This window comes from Hermetia illucens, chromosome 7 (genome assembly GCF_905115235.1).
Source record: "Hermetia illucens chromosome 7, iHerIll2.2.curated.20191125, whole genome shotgun sequence".
NCBI lineage: Eukaryota > Metazoa > Arthropoda > Insecta > Diptera > Stratiomyidae > Hermetia > Hermetia illucens.
In genome coordinates, this window is record NC_051855.1 from 2,706,161 (window position 1) to 2,730,892 (window position 24,732).

Genomic DNA, 24,732 nt, shown 5'->3' on the forward strand with positions numbered 1-24,732 from the left:
GAGTGGTGCTATCCACCATCATGAACGGGACATCCTTTATGGAAAGGACGATTGAAGTAGCTGCTGCCGGCTAATTTACATTTCTATAAATACTGCGATGCGTTCCATTCTTTGTGCTATAACTATACATTTTCAATGTTATACTTCCGAAATATGTAAGGAAAAACAAAATTGATTTTCTAAAATCGTCACATTGTACTCCCTCCTTAAGTAGAAAGAAAAAACCTTTTATATTAAAAGTTTCGAAAGAGATGATTTCGTTAAAAAAAACCTTTTAATTTGGTCGACTACTGAACACAATCGGTCAAGTTTTTAAGGGGATTTAGATATGTTTTTTTAAAGTTCACAAAGCAAATGAAAATTATTTATTTATGAAGTTAGTGCTCTTATTCGAATATTAGCTAAGAATTTTCACGTCCGATTAGAGATAAATGATCGACCGGCTATCCATAGAATGCTTAAGCCAATTGTCTTAGATCTTCTTGCTTGGTCAATTCTCAGTATTCGATCATGCAATTTTTGCGGTCTATGCAGAATGAAATTCAAATCCTCAACATGTTTGGCGCCAAAATAGACTTTTTCCTCTCAATTGACTATGCAATATTTTTGGAGGAAATGCATTGATGCCACTTTCTACGACGTTCTTTCCGTCCCAATTGAAGGTCATCAACGGCGCAACAACCGATATCCGGTCTAGGCCTGCCTTAATAAGGAACTCCAGACACCCCGGTTTTGCGCCGAAATCCACCAAATCGATATCCCTAAAAGCTGTCTGGCGTCCTGATCTACGCCATCGCTCCATCTCAGGCAGGGTTTACCTCGTCTTCTTTTTCTACCATAGATGTTGCCATTATAGACTTTCCGGGCTGGATCATCCTCATCCATACGAATTAATTGACCCGCCCACGATAACCTTTTGAACCGAATTTTATCCACAATCTGACGATCATGATATCGCTCATAGATTTCGTCATTATGTAGGCTACGGAATTGTCCATCTTTATGTAGGGGGCCAAAAATTCTTCGAAGAATTTTTCTCTGGAACGTGGCCAAGAGTTCGCAGTTATAGTCTTGTACAGTAAGAGCTTTGACCCTATGGTGAGACATTTCGGACGGAACAGAGTTTGTATGTTCAAATAGGCTCTGTTAGCAGCCAACAACCGTGCGCGGATTTCATCGTCTTAGCTGTTATCGGTTGTGATTTTCGACCCTAGATAGAAGGAATTATCAACGGTCTCAAAGTTGCAGTCTCCTATCTTCATTGTTTTCGATTGACCAGTGCGATTCGATGTTGTTCGTTCTTTTGTTTTTGGCTTTGGCGCTGACGTTGCCACCATGTAGTTCGACTTACCTTCATTAATGTGCAGCCCAAGATCCAGCGCCGCCTGCTCGATCTGGATGAAGGTAAACTGTAGACAGATAGACTGTCGATATCGCCAGCGTAGGTCAGTACCTGGGTGGACTTATAGAGGATGGTGCGTCTCGCATTTACATCGCGTTGCGGATCATTTTCTCCAGGCCCAGGTTAAAGAGGACGCATGATAGGGCATCCCCTTGTCTTAGACCGTTGTTGATGTTGAATGGCCTCGAGAGTGCTGCTTTTAACTGGCCTAGTATATTGGTCAAAGTCAACCTAGTCAATCTTATCAATTTCGTTGGGATACCGAATTCTCTCATGGCCGTGTGCAGTCTTACCCTGGCTAAGCTATCATAGGCAACTTTAAAGTCAATAAAAAGATGATGCAACTGCTGGCCATATTCCAACAGGTTTTCCATGGCTTGCCAAAGAGAGAAAATCTGATCTGTTGCTGATTTGCCTGGAGTGAAGCCTCTTTGGTATGGGCCAATGATGTTGTGGCCGTATGTGGCTATCCAGCCTATCAAGATAGGGGAGAATATCTTACAGATGGTACTCAGCTACCTGATACCTCTATGATTGCTGCACTGCGTAATATCCCCCTTTTTATATATGAGACAGATAATGCCTCGTTGCCAGTCGTCAGGCATTGATTCGCTGTCCCATACTTTGAGCATCAGTTGATGAACCACTTGGTGTAATTGGTCGCCTCCACATTTAACTATGTCGGCTGTAATTCCATCGACTCCTGGCGACTTATGATTTTTAAGCCGATGGAATTGCACGGACTGTTTCTTCTATGTTTGGTGGTGGCAACATTTATCTGTCATCTTCAGTTGGCGGGACCTCCAACTCGCCGATATTTTGATTGTTGAGCAGTTCATCAAAATACTCAACTCATCGCTCCAATATGCCCATTCTGTCGGAAATCAGATTTCCCTCTTTCTCTCGGCAGGATGAGCATCGAGGTGTATAAGGCTTCATCCTGCTGACTTGTTGGTAAAACTTCCGCGCCTGGTGCGGGTGCTCCCTGTACTTTTTTAATTCACAGAATTATACCTAGCGGTATTACATGGAAGTTTCCCGTGGTATAGCGTCTCTAGCCAGCGAGTGGTCATCACTACTTGATGTCTCGACCATAGCCCTACTAATATTTAAATGAACGTAGAATCACATTCAGCGAATTACTCCCCTTGTAAAATATAAAGTAACCTTTTTAAGACAAATAAAAGGGAGATCAGGAAGAAAGATAGAGATGTTACCTGAAACAAAAATTTTGCGTTGGATAGAAAAGCAGGATATTTCCGAAAGTCTAGAATGTAAAACCTCACAGCATACACAATTGCTAAGAACCATGGTTATAGAATCCTCTGATAATCACTCCGAACACGGAAATAGCAAAATTTTGTGGTATACTAAATTTAAATGGAGCCTTACCCCGGGAACATGAGAGAAGGTTGAAACTAGTATTAGGCATATTCCAGTCTCACTTGCGTAAAACATAAGAAAGATGGGTCCTACATGACGTGCCAAGAGAGCGTTGTGGTCGTTGGGTCTGTTACGCCAAAGGAAAGAATTGACCTTAATCTTATTGCATTTTTTAGATATAATATGAATATATTCTGAAAATTTCAAATTGATCCGAATAAAATTGCCTGACGTTGAAACTTTAAACGCATTTTTTTACAAACAGTATGTTTGAAACTTGGCAGGATTGTTCAATACAGAAATATCCAAAGCTCGACCCTTCGGTTATGAAGACTTTTTTTTTCTTCTTGTGTGAGAAACTTCCTATGCACGTTTTTCCACTCATATACAACTAAAAATCCAAAATATGGGTTCACTTTATATGATGATGAGGTCATACACGTCTTAGAGTGCAATATGATCACGTGAAATACAAAGCTTTGACCTTCCATAACTTAGTTAATAATAGTTGGATTGGCTTCAACCTTTCCAAAATTATGTCTAACATTATTACTTGTACTGAATCTGGTACTTTTAGCATGAACTTAAGGCGGGATTACTAAATTTGGATCGTATTTTGAGGCCTAGATTTTGACTTTTCTTTTTGATTTTTCGATCGTATAAGTTCTAAGAACGAGACCTGTTTCACTTTTGAACACACATTTTGAGTCCTTATTCGCCTGCATTTCATTTAATATAAGAAATAAGATCATAACCATATTCTTTAGAAAAAAATTTGCACTGTTTCGTACATATGGGGAGCCTATCCTTAAACCCAACACAAAATGATGCAACTCGTTGCCTGTGTAGCGGGTTCACAGACCACATATTCCCATGAAATTTTTTGATGATAGTTGAAGTCGTTTCGGAGTAAATCTGGTGTAACAGACGGACAGACAAACATTGGACTGATTTTAATAGGGTTTTGTTTCAAATGAAACCTCAAAAATTTAATGTTTAATCGTTCTATTGATTTTTTGATAGTAATGCTGACCACATTGCCTCCTACAGTGTACTGTAGTGTACCAGTACGATCTTGAATGAAGTGCTCTAACACATTTCAAGGCCTTGATCCAATATGGATTGTTGCGCCAACGATTATTATTATCAAAGCAAATAGTAGTAAATGGTCGGTTTAAAGTCCAAAAACAATTACTTCTTTGTGGAAAATCGAATCACTAACTTTAAGGGGGTCATCCCGTGTGAAGGCCGTTTTTCGCTTTTTTAGAAATTTTTTTTGAAGAACTGGATAAAGTTACAAATACGAATTTTGCACCATATATTTCTGAATATCTTGAACATGCGTAGTAATTTTTTCAGCTCGATAGCATAGTTCATTACTGAAATACAGAGGAACTTACACAGCCATCTCCAAAAAAGGGATTTTTCTGCTGCCAAGCTAGAGGGCGATGCGATCTTTTTAAAAAAGAATGCAAGCGGCATTTTAACGTGGAGACTTAACTACACTACAGTCCACCAACTAGGATTATTAAAAAATATTGAATGCTAAATTTTTCGTGCTTTGTTAAAATTATTTTTGTGAATCAACAATAAAAAATAGTTTTTGATAGGAGGATTTAGAAAATATGCATTTTTCACAAAATAATGCACAGTTAAGGGGGTCATCCCGTGTGTCGGATCCTGTAACTGTATATTTTCAATATAAACAAGTCGGGCAACCGGAAGCTGGGCGCTTCAGTTATGAAAGGTTTTGTTTGTTTCTTGTGTGAGTATATTTGGGTGTAGAACTATTCCATTTGTACGTAGCCAGTTAAGAATATGCATTTAGCATATCAGATTTAGTACTTCGGGTTGTAAATTTACACGGTAAGGCAACTTTGAGCTACTGTAACTTTGTTACTAATAGTATGATTTTGATCAAACTTGGGGATAATATGCTTCATATATAACTCTGACATAAACTTAAAGGGGGTTTTACTCAATTTTCCCAAAAATACGGTAATATACTATTATTAACTTAATTTGAACAGATATCGATATGGAGAGTATTTTGAGGCCTGGGTACCGTATGGAGGCAGCTTCATGATTTTTTTCAGATTTTTCAGTTGGGTAGTTTTTGAAAATGGCTCCGTTAAAGATATCATCACTTTGCACCCCTCCCACTCCCCGCCTTTTTAACAAATCTCAAAACTAAGACCGGGCTCGAAAAGTACTAATCGAGGCCTTTCATTTGATACCCCATATGACTATATTTGGTGAAAAAAAATTGTACACCCCCCTTTTACATTGGGACCCCCCTAAATCTCAACGTAGGAGGATATTACTCACTGCATGTCTGGGGGTCCATACTTCCCACCATCTCACCAAATTTCGTGTCAATCGGTATAGCCGTTCCTGAGAAAAGTGCCTGTGACAGACAGACAGACATTGAACCGATTTTAATAAGGTTTTGTTTGTGCCAAAAGGTTACAGTAATAATATTGGTTCATTGTTTCACCAGTTTGGTAGTAATCCACCAACAAAATCCTTTTTAGCTGATATCTAATCACAAATCTGCTTCAATTCCGAAGATTTGGATGTTTTGATTCAGGATCTTAGTGATAGATCCAGGTCTCATCCACGGTCATGAATGAACGCACAAAACCTTTTTATTTTTCCTAAAACGTTCCAAATGTTCTTGAGAAAGTCGCTTTCGGATGCATTTTTGTTTCATTATTAAGGATTGCGGCACCCATTGCACGCACAGCGTTTTGAAATCCAAAATTTCACTTAAAATTTGGCTTAAGCCTGAAACTGAAATAACTGCGTGCGTGCGAAGTGAGAGAGCTGTCAAATGAAGTTCATTATATGGACTTGTAAGAAGCAATACACAGCAGGTCCGATGCGCAATGTGGCACGCAAAAAAGTTCGGAAAATTTAATTTTTGCGTTGACGATTCACGTCGTTTGCAATATGGCGGCGCTTTTGAATATATTCGTTTTGAGAACTGCGGTTTGAAAGTTGAAGACTTACACACGTCGATGTTCATCCTGCTGAGACAAAGAAGGAAATCTGATTTTGGAGCGATGGGTTGAGCATTTTGATGAACTGCTCAACAACCAGAACATCGCCAACAGAAGACGACGAACAAATGCTGCCACCGTATAGAAGTATAGAAGAAACAGTCCGTGCTATCCATCGGCTTAAAAATCATAAGTTGCCAGGAGCCGATAGAATTACAGCCGAATTGGTTAAATATTGAGGCGACCAATTACACCAAGCGGTTAATGTGTGGGACAGCGAATCAATGCCTGACGATTGGCAACGAGGCATGATCTGTCGGGAAAGGGAGATATCACCCGGTGCAGCAATTAAAGAGGTATCACGTTGCTGAATACCATCTATAAGATATTCTCCCCTATCTTGTTAGGTCGGATAGCCCCATACGCCCAGAACATCATTGGCCTATACCAAAGAGGCTTCAATCCAGACCAATAAGCAACAGATCAGATTTTCTCTGCGGCCAGCGATAGAAAAGCTGTTGGAATATGGGCATCAGTTGCATCATTTTTTCATTGCCTTTAAGCCCGCCTATGATAGCATAGCCAGGGTAAAACTGTACAGGGCCATGAGGGAATTTGGTATCCCGAAAAAACCGGTAAGACTTACGAGACTGACCCTAAGCAATATGCGAGGCCATGTAAAAGCAGCAGGATCACTCTCGAGATCATTGGACATTAACAACGGTCTAAGACAAGGAGATGCCCTATCATGCGTCCTCTTTAACCTGGCCCTGGAAAAAAGTGATCCGTTATGCTGAGGTAAATGCGAAGGGTACGGTCCTCTTTAAGTCCACCGAACTACTGGCCTATGCTAACGATATCGACACCATGGGAAGAACGAACCAAGACGTACAAACTGCCTTCATCCAGCAGGCAGCGCGAGATCTTGGGTTGCTTATCAATGAGGGCAGGTCAAAATATATGGTGGCAACGACAGCACCAAAACCCAACCAACCAACATCAAACCGCACTGGTCAAACGGGAAGAATAAAGATAGGAGACCACAACTTTGAGACCGTTGATCATTTGTCCTATCTACGGTTGAAAATCACAACCAATAACAGCTATGATAATGAAATCCACGCATGGTTGTTGGCAGCCAACGGAGCCTATTTCAGCTTCCGCTCGAAACGCCTCAACATAGGGTCAAAGCTCTTACTGTACAAGCCAATGATCTTGCCAGTCCTCATGTATTCCTCGGAGATTGGGGTTGTTGGCAAAAAAAATTGCGAACTGGCCGCGTTCGAGAGAAGAATCTTCCGAACAATTTTGGGTCGTCCCCTACCTAAGGATGAACAATTCCGTAGCCTGCATAACGACGAAATCTATGAGCAACCGTCAAATTCTGGATAAAATCTAGGTCAATAAGTTGCTGTGGGCGGGTCACTTAATCCATATGGTTGATGGTGATCCAGCCCGAAAAGCCTATAAGGGCAATAACTATGGTAGAAAAAGAAGACGAGGAAGACCCTGCCTGAGATGGAGCGATGGCGTAGGTCAGGATGCCAGACAGCTTTCAGGGATATCGAATTGGTGGACCGCGGAGTAAAACCGGAGTCCGGAGTTCCTTATTAAGGCGGGCCTAGACCGGATGCCGATTATTACACCGTTGGTGATGATGATGAAAGAATAACTGCACGATATTCAATGTTTTCCATTGCTGCAAAATGCGCTGACATGCCAACTTAGCCTGACTTGTAAACGAAAACAACTAGGTTGGTGAGTTTAGAAGGATCGTCTTGAATACTTGCATGACCTCTTCTAAATTCTCCAGTACAATTGTAAACCATTATTTTCAAAGAAGCAGATTCAGCTAGTACGCATTTACCATTTTGGTATATATCCCTATTTTTTTTTTTTTTTTACAAAGAATAACTGCCAGCTTGGAATAGCTTGTAAACAAGAACAGAACTGCCAGATCGAGTTGAAATTCAGGGAGTACTTTAACGGCAGATGGAATGTTAAAATAAGAACTAAATCCTAGTTTTGAGGTCAACGGATAGACTTTTTGAGATACCTAATAGTACATAATTCTAGACAGTTTTAAGGCAATCCAACTGTTATTAACGAACTTATAGAATGTCAAAGTTTTGCATTTCATGTAAATTTATTGCACTCTAAGATGTGCATGACGTCATCATATTAACTGAACTTATATGAAGGGCAGGGTCCATGGGGACATTTTAATTTTAGTTTTTTAATTTTTTTTTAGTTATTTGTATATCAGTATCAATTACTTCAGACAGATTTGTGTATGTAAATATGTATGAGCTAGTAAAGATTGCGGGTAGTGTCTAAAAGGATAGACATGTGTGACATTAGTACCAGTGGTATTTAATGTAAGTACGTATATGTAATATGTAAACTAAAAATGCGTGAAGAAGCGTCAGACCAATTTGGATACGTACATATATATATACTATATATATGTATGCCGTAATAGGCAACGTTTGTTTATTTAAGATGAGCACAATATTTATAACTTTGATATGCATGTACAGATGTATGTGTATGGCTTGTAGTTTAGCAATTAATGAAGGAATATTTTGCATTTTTATCTATGTTCTAATTGAAACCATGCATAGAGAGTTCTTCACATAAGATGAACACAAAACCTGCACACCTGAAGCGCCCAGCGTCCGGTATCCCGACTTGTTTAAACATAAAAAGGCTGGGCACTCACTTTGCGTTGATTTGACATATTCGCGAGCGGGTAATAGCGCACATTTGACTGACGTTTTCATGCAGTTGCGCAAAAACCCAATCATATTCTAATTGAAGGCACACATCCAGACTTTCCAATATGTGTGCCAGCCAAGGCAAATTCATAACTTGGGAAGTGTAAATTCAGAAACACAAAAACATGACTACATAGAGTTGAATGCGTTGAAATCGTTGTATTCACTCCGCTGAAGGTCGGCTTACAAAAATTAGTCAAACATTTAACCAGACACACATATGTATCTTATCTGTCTTTCAGATAAAATTCAACATGATAAGCCCCCAACATGAAAGCTATGAGTTTGAGAAAATATGAAGAACTGAAGAAGATAATCTCTATTCTGTCAAGTAGAATAATAACTTCATTGCAAGTTCATGCCGCCGGCTTTTGTGATTCTTTCGAAGGCAATGCTTTTCTATATTTTCCGAATAATTTCCACAAAATTGAAAGAGAACTCTTATGTCTCCATTGTACGCACGCTCGCAACACCCACACTCACACAGCCGCCCAAATGGCGGGTTTCCTAATTATTCACGATTTTTTTCCTTTTTCTAATCTTTTCCGCTCTTCAGGATACAATAACCTAGCGCAACACGTACATTTCTTCCGAACGCGGACAATAGAATTAGCCCTTTAGGCTGCCATCGTTACTCAATAATTGCGTCTGCAATGAAAACACTAAATTTAAAATATTTTAGGAATCGATAGGACTTTTCCCAGCAAAGATAAGCTGGGAAAGGGCCACAATTCACAGGGTGCAAAAACATAGATGATTCAGAAAAATAGTTTGGAAGCTATAGCAGAATTTAGGAAAAGGAACCCTGCCCTTTAAAATACTACCCCAACCACTTACGCTTGTCTCAATGCCGGACGAGCGGATGAAATGCAGCTCCTGTGGGGAAGTACGCTGGTTATGGTGGTCTTACTCACGATGCTGCCTCCTTGCAACCGCTGCCGCTACCACATATAGGAAAATGGAAAAGCCGCGGATGCTATCGTGACAGCATTGGTTCTGCAGGTCAAATATAACGGTAGCCCAGCTTTTTTTTTTTGAAGACAACTCACAAACTCCTTCGTTTAAAAAAGTGCAATGTCCCGAGTCCGTGCAGAACAACCTGATTACCGCTACTAAGGATAATGTTTTAGGTTTCAACCAACAGATTTCCTCAAAGTTATTGGAGTATTCCACATAAATCAACGACACTCACTACGAATATTCCGACTGTAACCGCACAATTTTCCCGACGATTTGTTCAATGTCCATGAAGGATTCCTGGCAATGAGGGGATGAATGAGAAAAAACTTGACAAAATGATTTTCTGATCGCGTTCAGAATTAATTAGTCCGGCAGCGATTTATTCTATCGCGGCGGAAATTTATGTAAATTCAAGTTGCAGCGGCTGTTAGTTCAAATGGGGAGCAGAGTTTTCACGAGAGGCACTTGTCACTACTGGCAGCCATTTTGGAAAATTCTTCATTTAGCCTAGCCCGATGAAGGTTTTCTTTGATCAGGGAAACGCGAAAACGAACACGTTATACTAGCGTAATTAATTTCGCCGTGAACAAGAAGCAATGCATGCCAGGAAATAGCGAATCCCGTTCAATATGGTAAAAAATTAACTGAACCAACGGCAATTGAAACAATTCGCCTGCCTTGTTTCCACTTCACGCGATATCCAAACTGAGAGGCGCTAAACGATTCCCGACTCAACTCAACCCCCAAATTAATATCGCACTTTTAATATATGAGATATTGTACCCTAAGAGCCCGCAGCACTATGCGCTCACTCTGCTTACAGATGGTTCACTCCCGCAGCCTCCGACAACACAGTCACATCCTCCTCGCCATGCTTCCAACTCCCTGCGCGCATGCACTTCACGTAATCATACGCATACGCCATGTACATATTCTCCACCCATATTCCATTTTTGTTGGAGTCCAACCACACTCCATGGGAAAGTGTTCCACATATACTTCCCAATGGGGGAGGGCGACGCACAGCCAACGGATGACGAGTAACTGAATAAAGTCCGTCATCCACGTACAGTTCCGCATTTGACTGGCGGCGGGAACGTGGATGGGAGGCTCTGCCCTGTCAGTTTGGACACTTCAAGCAGCCGTTGCTCGAATGGAAAGGATTTCTTCTTTGTTTAGGTTGTGAACGCGAATTTTCGGCGCATTTTTACCGCAGGTGAACTTTTTTGATGAATGCTCACACGCAAAAATATCTCAAATTCTTCCTCAAGACATTCCTCGTCCAGAGTTGAACCAATGGTGGTGCGGCTTGACGGTACGTGGATGGTGCTTTCAGTTCAACTGGTGGGCCGGTGCATTGCGGGTTCTTCCAGCATAACCGACAGGCCGAACTGTACGTGGATGGTGGACTTAAAGAGTCCGAAAAGACGGGTTGCTGGTTATGCTGCCGCTTGGATATAACGACAGGAGCACTGGATCATGTACAGAAGCAAGAGATGGAACGTCGGTACCATCTTATCATTGGCACGTCGTAAACTCACCCGCACGTGACGTTCGAAATGCTTCCCGGCACGGGAGAGAATCTGTCGTGAATGGGAAGGTGGTCTAGCAAGGCACAATGCATGAGTTTCGTTCGAATTCACGAAATTTTCAACAAATTCAACTCAACATTCGAATTTTCTTCCTCAGTTTGTTTTTTAGATACTTTTTTTTTGCAGCATTGTAAAGCGGCGACTGCACTTATCAGTCGTCGGATCAATAGCTGCAAGACATTTATATACAGTATGCAAAATTCGTATTCGTACACCCTATATTTTGCGGGTTTTTGGGTTATTTCTGAGAAATGATAGAAAATTCGTTCAATCTTATATAACAATTTTTTACATAAATATGTATGTAGTTGTTAAAGAACATTAATCTTAAATTTTATTTACATCCGTTTGTTCAAGAGAACAATTTCCAAATTCAATCGAAGCAAAATTCGTATTCGTACACCCCGACTAGCGGCTTGAACTCACTCCCTGTACGATATTAATCATTTTGCACTGTAAAATTCTAACGGTAAATTCTTGAAAAAGTGTGGTTGACAGTTCGAGCTAAAGTGTTTTGGGAATTACAAATTAAGAGTTAATTCTTTAACAAATTTTCCAAATGAGTCGAAAAGGTAGTGAATTTTCGAACAGTGATCGTAAGATAGTGATACAGCTATACAAGGATGGTAAATCCTTGAGACAAATTGCAAAAATTATGCATAGGAGTCACTCGACAATTCAACCTGTAGTAAAGATTTACAATTCGTCTGGTAGAATCGAGAAGAAAAAAAGAAATGGAAACAGATTAATTTTGTCAAGGAGACACCAATCCTTTGTTCGGCGTGTTGTTCGACAGGATAACACGATAAGTGCAGTGAAATTAGCAGGACTTTTGCAAAACCAGTTCCAAATTAAAATTACACCCCAAAGTGTTCGGAATTATTTCCGTAGATTCGGTATACAGAGCCGGACTGCCGCTTCTAAGCCATTTATCAATAATGTCAATAGAAGAAAACGGTTAAACTTTGCAAAAAGATATCTAAACAAGGATTTTCGTTATTGGAAACGAGTAATTTTTTCAGACGAGTGCAAAATTAATCTAAAGTTGTCGGACGGACGGGTTCGTATATGGCGAGAAAAAAATACGAGGCTATATCCAAAAAACATGCTTCCTACATTTAAGCATGGAGGTGGTTCGTTGATGATTTGGGGATGTTTTGCAGCTTCTGGTGTTGGAAACTTGCATTTTATTGATGGAATAATGAACGCGAAGCAATATGTGCAAATTCTTAAAACTAATTTACATCAGAGTGCACAAAATTTAGGAATTCGTAGGAAGTATATATTTCAACAGGACAATGATCCGAAGCATACGGCACTTCACACGCGGCTTTGGCTACTCTACAATTGTCGAAAGTGTTTAAACATGCCTCCACAGAGTCCTGACGTTAACCCAATAGAAAATTTATGGTCTATTTTCAAGAAGAATCTAAAAAATTACAGTATTAGGAATAAAGAAGACCTGAAAACTGCCTTGCAGACCGAATGGCAAAATATTTCACCGAACTTAACCCAAAAATTAGTTCAATCAATGCCAAATAGGCTTAGAGCAATAATAAAACAAAAAGGATTTCCCACGAAGTACTAAAACTATATTTCTAGCACATTTTTTGAAGTCTGTAGGTGTACGAATACGAATTTTGTTTTGAGTTTTATATGAATTACTGTTTTTATTATTAAGTTTAAAATATATTTTATACTTGTTATTATGTACATGAATTAACCTCTTCATTTGCTATAATAATATACAATTTATCTCTTAATGTTATATTTGACTTAAAAATAACAAATAATAGGTAATAAAATGGGTGTAGGAATACGAATTTTGCATACTGTACCTCATACAAGAACCGTGGGTTGTTGGTGGGGCAGTCAGGGGCCTAAACTTCCAACATGCTGACCTATTGTATGCCAATGGAAGCGATCGATCCCGCACCTGCATGGTAGTCTCCAAAGACTTCCAGGCTAACCTGGTTAACGACCTATGTGATGGCGACACCACATCGGCTAAGCTAACCATAAAAAGTCAACAGGGAGATAAAGAGATACTATGGTGCTCTGCATATTTCCCCTACGACGCAGAAGACGTTCCCAGTGGAACATTCATCAGAGCTATCCAATATGCCAAAAGTAGAGGCATGGGGGTAATAGCAGGATGTGATGTCAACGCTCACCACATATGCTGGGGAAGTTCGAACATCAATGCAAGAGGATCGAGACTACTGGAGTATCTAGTAGGAACCGATTTGCAGATCCTAAATGTGGGTAATGAACCCACTTTCTTCAGGGTCAGGCGAGAGGTCATCGACATCACGGTGGCATCTCCTGACATCGCGGCTCTGATCGGAGAGTGGAGAGTATCAAACGATATCACACTCTCGGATCACAGACGCATTGATTTCGTTATGGGCATGGATCTACCTCCACCCACTCCATTTCGGAATCCGAGGAAGACAGATTGGGTAATGTATCAAACAGAATTGAACGCCCGAGTCACGATCCCTGGGAGGCGCATCAAATCCATTGCTGGAATTGAGAAGACAACCCAGATGATCACAACTAGCATGAGAGAAGCTTTCGAAGAAAGCTATCCACTCAAGATGCCAAAGAAGAGTAAAACACCATGGTGGAACTCGGATTCGGCAAAACAGAGGAGAACGACAAGGATGCTCCTTAATCGTGCTCTGAAGGGTGTATCAAGCACTAGTTGGAATCGCTATAAAGAGGCACAGAAGACTCTAAACAAAAGCATAAGATCGGCTAAACGATCATCTTGGAGACGCTTTTGCGAAGAGACTAACTCTCTTGAGGCAACCTCAAAGCTGAAGCGGATTCTGGTCAAAGAACGTAGCCAGAAACTGGGTTACTTACGTTTACAGAATGGGAAGTACACAGAAAGCGATGAAGAAACGACAAATCATTTGCTTGAAGTACACTTCCCAGGCAGCATCCAAAATCTAATCTCGGGGCCAACAGGTGCATACAGCCCTCAACCGAGAGATTGGAATCTGGCATGCAAAGTAGTATCACTGGAGCGAGTGAAATGGGTATTTAACTCGTTCCATAGATATAAGTCTGCAGGTCCGGATGGCATCATCCCTGCGCTAGTAATAGAAGGAATGGATACCCTGGGTCTACACATTCGAAATATATATCGGGCATGCCTAGCACACGCTTATATTCCAATTAAATGGCGGGATGTGAAGGTGTTGTTCATTCCCAAACCAGGAAAACCCACCTACACAGACGCAAAAAGCTTTCCACCGATCAGCCTAACGTCCTTTCTGCTAAAAGGACTAGAAAGATTAGTATACTAAATGGCCACTTCACCACGGCAAAAATTGAAAAGGCGATGTCCGATAAAGAATACGCTTTAGGTGCATTCATGGACATCGAAGGGGTGCCTTCAATTATGCCTCATTTGCGGCAATTTGTGATGCGGCAAGACAGAATGGAATCGAACCGCTGCTAATCAGTTGGATCCTTCACATGCTAGAGTGGAGAAAAATCCACATATCGGTCGGCCAGAAGTCTATTGAAGCAGGATGTCTCAGGGGCTGCCCACAGGGAGGGGTTCTCTCTCCACTGTTATGGCTCTTGGTGATGGATACCCTGCTGTGGCTCCTGGAGGACAAAAAAGTCTTCGCGCAAGCATTTGCGGACGACCTAGCCGTAATGATTACCGGCAAGTTTGCGGACACAGTATGTGACCGCTTGAATGCAACTCTGCATGAAATCCAGAGCTGGTGCCTCCGCAATGGACTCACGGCGAACGTTACGAAGACGGAACTAGTTATGTTCACTACGAACATCAGATGGGGCAGCTGTACCCTACACACTTTAGCAGGGGCGGAAATACAGCTGGCACAACAGTCATCATATCCAAGAACAAAATCAGAAATCCTGCAGATTGCTCTGGTGCTGTAGGAATGCGATAGGTAAGACCTGTGGACTTTCACCTAAACGGATATATTGGATGTATACATCCATAATAAAACCCATTTTGATGTATGCATGCATCGTCTGGTGGCCAAGACTGAACTTTGCTAACAGCAGGAAGCTGCTAACGCAGATTCAGAGACTTGGTTGCCTAAGTATTACTGGAGCAATGAGTACTACGCCGACTGCAGCACTTGAAGCCATCCTAAATTTACCCCCCATCCACTTGGAGGTGAAACGGAAAGCAGCCATCGACGCATATAGGCTCGATACCATTGGGGCGTGGAAAGGTGGCCAATCCAACGGGCATGCGTCTATATGGAAATTCCTTGAAAAACATCCGGTAGCCCTGATGCAGACCGATCATATGGTTTCCAGATTCGTCTTTGAAAAGACCTACACTGTCGTAATCACCGAAAGAGAAGAATGGTCGACAAGTGGCCATGAGTCTTTTCAGATTACAGACCTAATAATCTTCACCGACGGGTCAGTCACGGAGGATGGATCGGGTGCAGGCGTGTTCTCGGAGACTCCGATTATAGAACTGGCCCGACCCCTCGGAAAAATGACGATCATATTCCAGGCGGAGATATATGCCATTTCATTGGCAGCAGAAGAATTTCTGCGACAAAAATGGAGGGGTCGCACCATTCGAATCTGTTCTGACAGTCGGGCGGCATTATTAGCACTAAATGGCAACAACATATCAAGCCAGTTGATGTGGAGTTGTCATCAGGTGCTGCTGAAACTTGGCCGACTGAACGAAACATTCCTGATGTGGGTGCCGGGGCACTCTAACATCGCCGGTAATGAGGGGCTGATAGACTGGCTCGTCGAGGGTCTGAATCCACAATGGTGGGGCCAGAACCAGCTCTTGGAATCCGACCATCTACGGTCAAGTCTACTCTGAAGGGTGAAATTGCAAGGATTCACGCAACCGAGTGGCGAAATTTGGACTCTTGCCGGCAAGCGAAAATCCTTGTGAAGGAACCTAGGGCCACTAGAGCGGCATTTTTGTTGTCCCTTAAGAAGTGGGATATGAAAACCCTAGTAGGGCTTTTGACGGGATACTGCCCCTTAAACTACCATTTGGAAAAGATTGGGGTAGTGGGTTCGGCTGTGTGCAGCCAATGTGAGGAGGAGGAGGAGACAGCCCTGCACTTTTTATGCAGCTGCCCGGCATCCTCAGATCTCAGACGAAGACACCTTGGCAAGGTTTTTTTCAATGAAGAATCTGCACACTCTCTGCCTCTTGAGAATGTTCTCAGATTCACTAAAGCCTGCGAACACCGTAAGCGGGAAGCCATTGAATAGGCAACTTACGGGGATGGTACAATGGGCCTAATAATGGCCTGAGTGCTCGGAGCTGCGGCTCCCCCCATTTAACTAAACTAAACTAGGTACTTTTTTTATTTATTTATATTGAATTATATTAAGGGAGTTTATGGCTACCGCTAAAAGAGGCGGCACAATTTTGAAGCCTTCTGTCCTTAATTTGGGGCGCCAAAAGGAAACTCTCAAATAATACTTTTTGAATATTATCTTACCTTCGGAATTAGTTGAGGCGTACAATAGAAGGAAATATAAAAATATACCTTAGATTGGTTACCATATTCAGGTTTGCAATAAAATTTTATTAAAATGCTTTCGTTGTCTGTATGTCACACGCATTTTCTCTCAGAAACGAGTGTACCGATTGACACGAAATTTTCTGAGAAGATAGGAACTGTGAACACTCACACATGTGGCGAATAACATTGCTAACTTAAAGAGAGGACCCTCATATCAATGGAGATACTTGGCTTTGGAATGATGACGTTGAAATGAAGGTCCGTGAAAAGAAACGCCTCTACCATAAATTTCTCGACAATAAAACACCGACCAATTGGCAAATTTAAAAGAATGTCAACCGGGAAGCAAAGAAAGCAGTCGCTGTCACCCGAGCGAACCATTACAAAAATGTTTACAATAACCTGGACACTCGGGATGGCAAGAGAGATCTGTATCGACTTGCTAAAAACTCTAACGAATGCACACAGGATATCGAACACTCCTGTTGCGTTAATGACAAGGACGGTACTTTGCTTACCAACCGTCAAGCCGCAACGAATAGCTGGCGAGAATACTTCGAGCAGATTTCAACTGAAGAGTTTCGCATGCTCCACTTCCACAATCATTGCCGACATTTGGAGCAGTTCCACCAGTCAGCGCAACTGAAGTCGAGGGAGCAATAAAATGAATGAAATCGGGGAAAGCCACAGGACCTGACGACATTGTATCTGAGCTCTGGAAAGCAAAGAGCTGGGACCCAACACTGTGGCATTCAGAAAGGAAGAACACCATCTAACTGGCAAGAAATTACCACAGTTCCAATATGGAAAAAGAAAGGTAGTCCAGCAGAATGTTCAAATTACCGTCCGATCGGGTATCTTCCCATACAATGAAGATTTTTGAAACCATTCTTGACAACCGTATTCGCGAAATCGTTGAAATAACTGTGAATCAAGCCGGATTTGTCAAAAACTGCGGAACTACTGACGCAATACAAGTTGCGCGGTTACTCATGGAGAAAAACCGTGAGAAGCATCGCCCTCTTTACATTGCATGTCTGGATCTAGAGAAAGTGTTTGACCGTGTGCCACACGAACTCATCTGGTATGCTTTACGATAACACTTAGTGCCAGAAGAACTCATGCGCTGGGTTCAATTGCTCCACCACGATCTGAAAAGTAAAGTTCGAAGTATGGCGGGTGTATCAAAACCGCTTCGTGTCTCTTTGTTGGTGTTCATCAAGGAAGCGCCCTCTCATCACTCCTTTTTGTTCTTGTTATCGACACCGACACACGGGATGTCCAACGTCCAGCGCCCTACACACTGCTTTATGCAGATGATGTTTTCCTAGCGTCTGATAGCAAAAATGATCTTGAGCAACTTGTCCATAAATGGAATGATCGCCTCATGCAACACGGTCTCAGACTGAATCTAAACAAAACTGAATTTTTGATGACCCATAAAAAAATCACAAGCACTTTCATTGGCAGTGATCTGCCCAGAACTGAGCGATATAAATACCTCGGATCAACGCTATCACCCAACTGGGAACTGCGTTATGAAATTACTTCACGCATTAACGCAACCTGTATGAAGTGGTGTTCCACAATTGGTGTTCTTTGTGGTGGACGTATCAACGAATGTCTCAAATCTAAAATTTATCAGAATGTCGTCTGTCTTGTCGCCCTCTATGGTTCTAATGGAGACGAAGGTGTTGCGTTGGATTAATAGCGTGACACGTTTTGATCACATCCGAAATGAGGATATCCACTATCACTATGGGGTTGCACCCATCGTGGAAAAATTGCGAGAGGCGTCTTGGATGGTATGGTCATGTAGTTTGTGCTAACGAGAATTCACTTACCAATATTGGCGTGAACATCGAATTCAAGCAACCAAAAAGCCGGCCGAAACAACGGTGGCTTCATACACTGGATGGGGATTTAAAAGCCTCGAGATTCCACCCAAATTCGATAGAGCCAAATGGCGAAACTAACCACGAAGAGCCGACCCCGCTTGTGAACGGGACAAAGACTGAAGAAAAGGAAGAAGATGAACATGTGGGGTATCAAATAAAAGAATTAGTACTTTTCAAAGCTAATATTAAGTTTGGCATTGGGTGCGAGCGTGAAAGCGCGAAGAAACCATTCTTAGAAATAATCATCGTTGTCGATCCACTTGGCTATAAATTTCTCTATTTTGGTAGCCTACGCACTCAATACGGTGGTGACAGGGAGTTTTCTTGAAACCATTAAAGAAGTCGAACATCAACATTATATCAGCTGATCGCTTTGTTCACTTCTCTATTGCATGCGCACTACAGAGGTCGGTCTGATGCCGAAAAGGATGCCATCTGGCAAATTCTCCATGCGAAAACTTGCAATATGCCTGCTGATGACTACAGACTGACTATTTACAGGCGACCTTAATGGGTGAAAAGGCAGATGGGAACAGGTGCCATAGGGGAAGAGTGTTTGGAGCGCGCAAGAAGGGTGCCGAGCGCGATTATCCATGACCTTGTAATTATAAATACGTGATTCATTAAGCGATTGTCTCATTTTCCTCCTTCATCCATTTTATAGTAGGAATAGTAAAACCCAAATCGACTATATTCTCATGAAGCTGACATTTTACCACGGTCACTGACTGCTTAATATAATCATATTGTGCAAGAAAAAATATTCAAAAAATTCAATTTAAAAGCACGAATCACAAAGCAGCCTATGCAACGCCAGATAAGCGGTTCATCAACCGATGTACTTGGCTTTGGCATTAAAGTCCGTGAATACAAACTCCTTTACCAGAAGTTTCTCAACGATAAAATGCTGGCCAATTGGCAAATTTATAAGAATGCCAATCAAGAAGCGAAGAAAACGAGCGCTGTCACCCGAACGTTCCATTACAAAAGATATTTACGATAAACTGGATACTCGGAATGGCGAGAGAGATCTACGCATACAGGATATCGAACTTTTTTGTTGCGTTAATGATGAAAAGGATACATTGCTTACTGGCCGATGAACCGCGATGGATAGATGGCGAGAATATTTTGACCAAATTTCAACTGAAGAATTTGTTCATCCTCCACTTCCAAAAGCATTGCCGACATTTCCCCTGTCGAAGTCGAAGAGGAACGAATGAAATTGGGGAAAACAACAGGACCTGACGACATCGCATCTGAGCCCTTGACAGTGAAGAGCTGTTATCTAACATTGTAGCTCAGTGAATTCTTCAATTGGGTTATGAAGAAGATAGAAGATCATCTAATTGGCAAGAAAGTAGTACAGTTCCAATATGGAAAAAAGAAAGGTAGTGCAGCAGAATGTTCAAATTACCGTCCGATACGGTTACTGTTCCATACCATCCAATTTTTTGAATGCATTTTTGACAACTGTAGTCGCGAAATCGTTGAAATAACCGTAAATCAAACCGGGTTTGTCAAGAACTTCGTAACTACTGACGCAACACACACTGCGCGATTACTCATGGAGAAACGCCTTGAGAAATCTCGCTTCTGGATCTGAAAAAAACATTTGACCACATTGTACCACATGAACTTATCTGATATGCTCTACAACACCAGAGAGAAACTCATGCGCTGGGTTCGATTGCTCTACCACGGTCCGAAGAGTAAAGTTCGTAGTGTGGCGGGTGTATCAAAACCACTCGCCTCTTACCACTCCTTTGTTCTTCTTATGGACACCGTCACATGGGACATCCAACGTTCAGCGCCCTATACACTACTTTATACAGATGATATTTTCCTGGCGTCTCATACCAAGAATGATTGCTTCATACAACACGGTCTTAAATTGAGTCTGAATAGAACTGAATTTTTGACGACCCATTCCTCATAAAGAAGTCACAATTACGGTCAAAGGCCGGACCTGGAAACCAAACGGGACGAAAAAACACCTAGTAAAGTGGCGAATCATCATGATGGCTGTGTGGGGGTGAAAGGAAGGATCGGTAGGACAATAGGCATATTGCCGAAAGTGACGAATCAGTGTAGTTGAAGCATTTGAGAAAAGGTGTCACGGTCAATTCTAGCCCTCTAAATCCTTTGGGCAAGGGAGAATGAAGATGTCATTAATAAAAAAAAATAATATCGACGACAGAATATAAACCTTCCAACTACGCTTTAGATTTTAAATTCAACAGAAATTTTACCGCGATCTAGCATTGTGGATTAAAAGCCTATCATTAATGTCTCTTACTGGACCATCGAAAGACTTCAGACAATCTATTTCGTGATGCGGTTTACAGAAATAAAATCGTTATTTGCGATAAGTGCTGCTTTCCTCACGAACGCAATGGTATGGTACCCTATAGGAGACAATGTGGTCAACATAGCGGTCGCCCAAGATTATTGCCCTGATTTGACTCACGTACTCATAGCTGAGTCGACTGGTATCTGACATCCAGTCACGATAACAAATCCCTCCGCCGCTAGTGTAATTTGAACAGCGACATTCCGCTACGACAAGCCAGCGTTCTAACCATTTGAGCTATCCAAACAGTAGTTCATAAGTGGCAGCGTTTTCTTTACCCCTTGGTACGAGGGTAGTTCAATAAGTCCTTAGAATGACCAACGGATGGCGCGCGAATCGCCCTAAATCATCTGTTTTTAGTCAGCGCCACTCCCGACTAGATATATAGTGCAGTCACAGCCCACATCTTCTGAGTTTACGTATTTTTATAATCAATTGAAAAAAAAAATGCTTGTTAAAAAAATGGAAAAAAAACGAGTTCAGAACGGTAATAAAACATTTTCATTTAAAGGGTTTAACTCCATATGAGATAAAAAATGAATTAAACTCGGTTCATGGCACATCTGCCCCCGCCTTAGCAAAGGTTTATAATTGGGTAAATGAATTTAAGCGTGGTCGTAAATCAACAAGTGACGAACCACGTTCAGGAAGGCCAGTAGAAGTGACTACTCCCGAAATCATCAATAAAATCCACGATATGGTGTTGAAGAATAAAAGATTAAAAGTGCGTGAGTTAGCTGTGGCCACAGCGATATCAATAGGTATAGTTTTTTCAATTATACGTGAAAAATTAGACATGAGAAAGCTATCAGCAAGATGGGTGCCGCGTTTGCTCTCAGCTGAGAATAAACGAAATAGAGTGGTCACCTCTGAGGCTCTTTTGGCGCGCATAAGTCGGAATCCTGAGGAATTTTTTCATCGGTTTTTGACTGTGGATGAAACATGGATACATCACTATACTCCTGAGATGAAGGAACAGTCAAAACAGTGGATCGGCACGGGTGAACCAGCTCCAAAGAAGGCGAAGACCGTAAAGTCAGCTGGTAAGGTTATGGCTACAGTTTTTTGGGATGGCCGTGGAATTATCCTTATTGACTACTTGGAAAAGAGTAACACAATTACTGATGAGTATTATGCATCATTATTAGGGCAGCTGAAAGAAGAAATTAAAAAAAAACAACGACCACATTTGGCGAAAAAAAAATTCTTTTTTCTCACGACAACGCCCCAGTTCACACGTGCTTCGTTTCAATGGCTAAAATTGAAGAATTAAACTTTGAATTGGTCGAACACCCACCGTATTCACCAGATTTAGCCCCCAGTGACTTTTCTTATTTCCAAACTTGAAAAAACGGCTGGGTGAACAGAGGTTTACGGAAAACGAAGACGTCATTGCCTCTGTAAGTGCCTATTTTGAGGAACTTCCGAAAACACACTTTTCTGAAGGATTAAAAAAACTTGAAAAACGATTGACCAAGTGTACAGAGCTCCTAGGAGATTATTTTGAAAAATAAAAAAAAAAATTACTCAAAAATAATGGTTTTTCCACTTTATTCTAAAGACTTATTGAACTACCCTCGTAGCACTGCAAAATTAGGATGACCCCTTAACCTGGACTGGAATTTCGCGGCCAAGGTTTTGATAATAATCGGTCCCAACGCCACAAGAGTACACCTTGACAGTATCAATATAGCACCGAATTCACATCTACCATCAGTAAACTTACCAGAGTACTAAGGTACAGTTCCACAAGAGAGAGGAGTGCTCCTCAGAGTCTCGCCTTTTTACTTTCCTTAGGCCCAGAATGTTTAATTGATATTGACGAAATTCTCGCTCAAGCTGGAGAAAGCGAGTATTCTGGGTCCACTCGAATCCATTGTCAAGGAGTGAATGCACATTTCAGAAACCAATCAGAGCCTTTTCCGAGAACGGAAAGCGAAATACCAAAAATAATCTGAAGATAAATTTAGGATGGAGATGATCGGGACCCTGTGATCAAATCAGCGTGGATCAGACAATACTGACGATGGTTTTTTTTTTTTGTGGGGTAGGGTAGGTGAATGCATTTACGCACACAGTGTTGGACTCCCGATTCGGTACGTCGTCGGACTACCAACTAAACACCTCCCCATCATCATCATCATTACTTCGGGCCAGTCCCCGAACTCTCCCGCCTTGCGGAGCCTTCAAATCAGGGAATTCCTTTCACCAACGGGAGGGGAGAGGAGGAAGGGAACTGTCAGTTCAAGGAGCCCCCTGCCATCCGGCTCCTCCACCGGTCGAGTTCTATCTTCTTAGCAACGAGAAGAGCCCGAACTTAATGGGCAACACGGTTCCACCTGCCAGCAGTCCTCAGCATCTCCACAATGTTGTCTGCAGAGAGATCCCCTGTGTTTAAATAGAGCTGCTTACGAACCCCATCCCACCTTCCACAAGAAAAAAAGGTGTGGTGGGCATCGTCCACAACTCCATTGCAAAACACACAATCCGGAGAACGCGCCTTTCCAATCTTGTGCAGGTAAGACCGAAAACCTTCATGCCCACTTAAAAATTGGGTAAGGAAATAGTCTCACCATGCTTCCGATTCAGCCACGCACCTAAGTTGCCGATGAGCCGCGCAGTCCATCTGCTTCTATTAGGTTGTTGCAAATGAAATGTCGGATTTTTCAATGAAGTGAAGTTAGTTATGATTTTAATGTTTAAAACTGCCGCAAGGTGACTCTGGTGGTATGGGATAATTGAGTATAAATAGTCGTTCGTTCGATCAAGGAGTCATTTCAATTTCAATCGTCATTGAAGTTCCAAGTAAAACTCAAAGAAAAAAGCATGGAAGGGAGTCAAAAACGTCTACTTTTTCTATTTGAATTTAAACTTGGTCACAACGCAGCGGAGGCAACCAGAAACATTCGCAGAGCATTTGGAGCTGACGCAGCAAACGAACGAACGACACAGCGGTGGTTCGAAAAATTCCGATCAGGCGACATGACCCTCCAAAGTGAACCTCGTGGACACCCAGGACCATCGATCGACAACGAAGAGTTGCGTTTGATAGTGGAATCTAATCCCCGATCATCGATTCGTGACATTGCAGACAAACTAGGCGTACACTATTCGACAGTATCTCGGCACTTACAACAGCTTGGAAAGGTGAAGAAGCTTGATAAGTGGGTTCCGCATGAACTCAACGAGCAAAACATGGCGCTGCGAATGGAAATATCCAGTTCTCTACTCAACCGCAACAGGAACAATCTCTTTTTGCGCAGAATAGTGACATGCGATGAAAAGTGGATATTGTACGACAACCGTCGCAGATCAGCGCAATGGCTAGATGCCGATCAGCCTCCACAACACATGCCAAAACCGAGCCTTCACCCGAAGAAGGTAATGGTAACTGTTTGGTGGTCTGCATCTGGAATTATTCATTATTCGTTTTTGGAGCGTGGTGAAACAATTAATGCAGAGAAATATTGTGCCCAACTTGATGAAATGCACGAGAAATTACGTGTTCAGCGGCCTAGATTGGTCAACAGAGATGGAGTGATACTGCTCCATGATAACGCCCGACCTCATGTTTCCAGAATGACGGTCCAAAAATTAAATGAATTACGATATGAGACTCTTCCTCATCCACCATATTCACCCGACCTCTCGCCAACCGACTACCACTTTTTTAAGCATTTGGATCATTTTTTGGCGTGGAAACAATTCAGCAATGAAGTAGCTGTCAAAAGTGCCTTTGAAGAATTTCTTAGCTCTAGAAACCCAGATTTTTACGAAACTGGAATAAATGCCCTTGTATCTCGTTGGGAGAAGTGCATTGAAGCTGCTGGTTCTTATTTTGACTAATAAAATTAA

The 24,732-nt window shown here is 41.8% G+C and overlaps 1 protein-coding gene across 2 annotated transcripts in view; it reads right to left on the minus strand.

Moving 5' to 3' along the window:
- The window catches only part of LOC119660723 (guanine nucleotide-binding protein subunit beta-1), a 77,528-nt gene that overhangs the window by 27,585 nt on the left and 25,211 nt on the right, over positions 1 to 24,732 (minus strand). The window contains exon 1 of one of the 2 annotated variants that reach the window (XM_038069377.1): positions 9,402 to 10,375. The exons of the other annotated variant lie outside the window; for it this stretch is intronic. The gene's annotated coding sequence lies outside the window, so the exon portion shown is untranslated. Of the gene's footprint in view, positions 1 to 9,401; positions 10,376 to 24,732 lie in introns of those variants that run through there. 2 annotated transcript variants of the gene reach the window in all.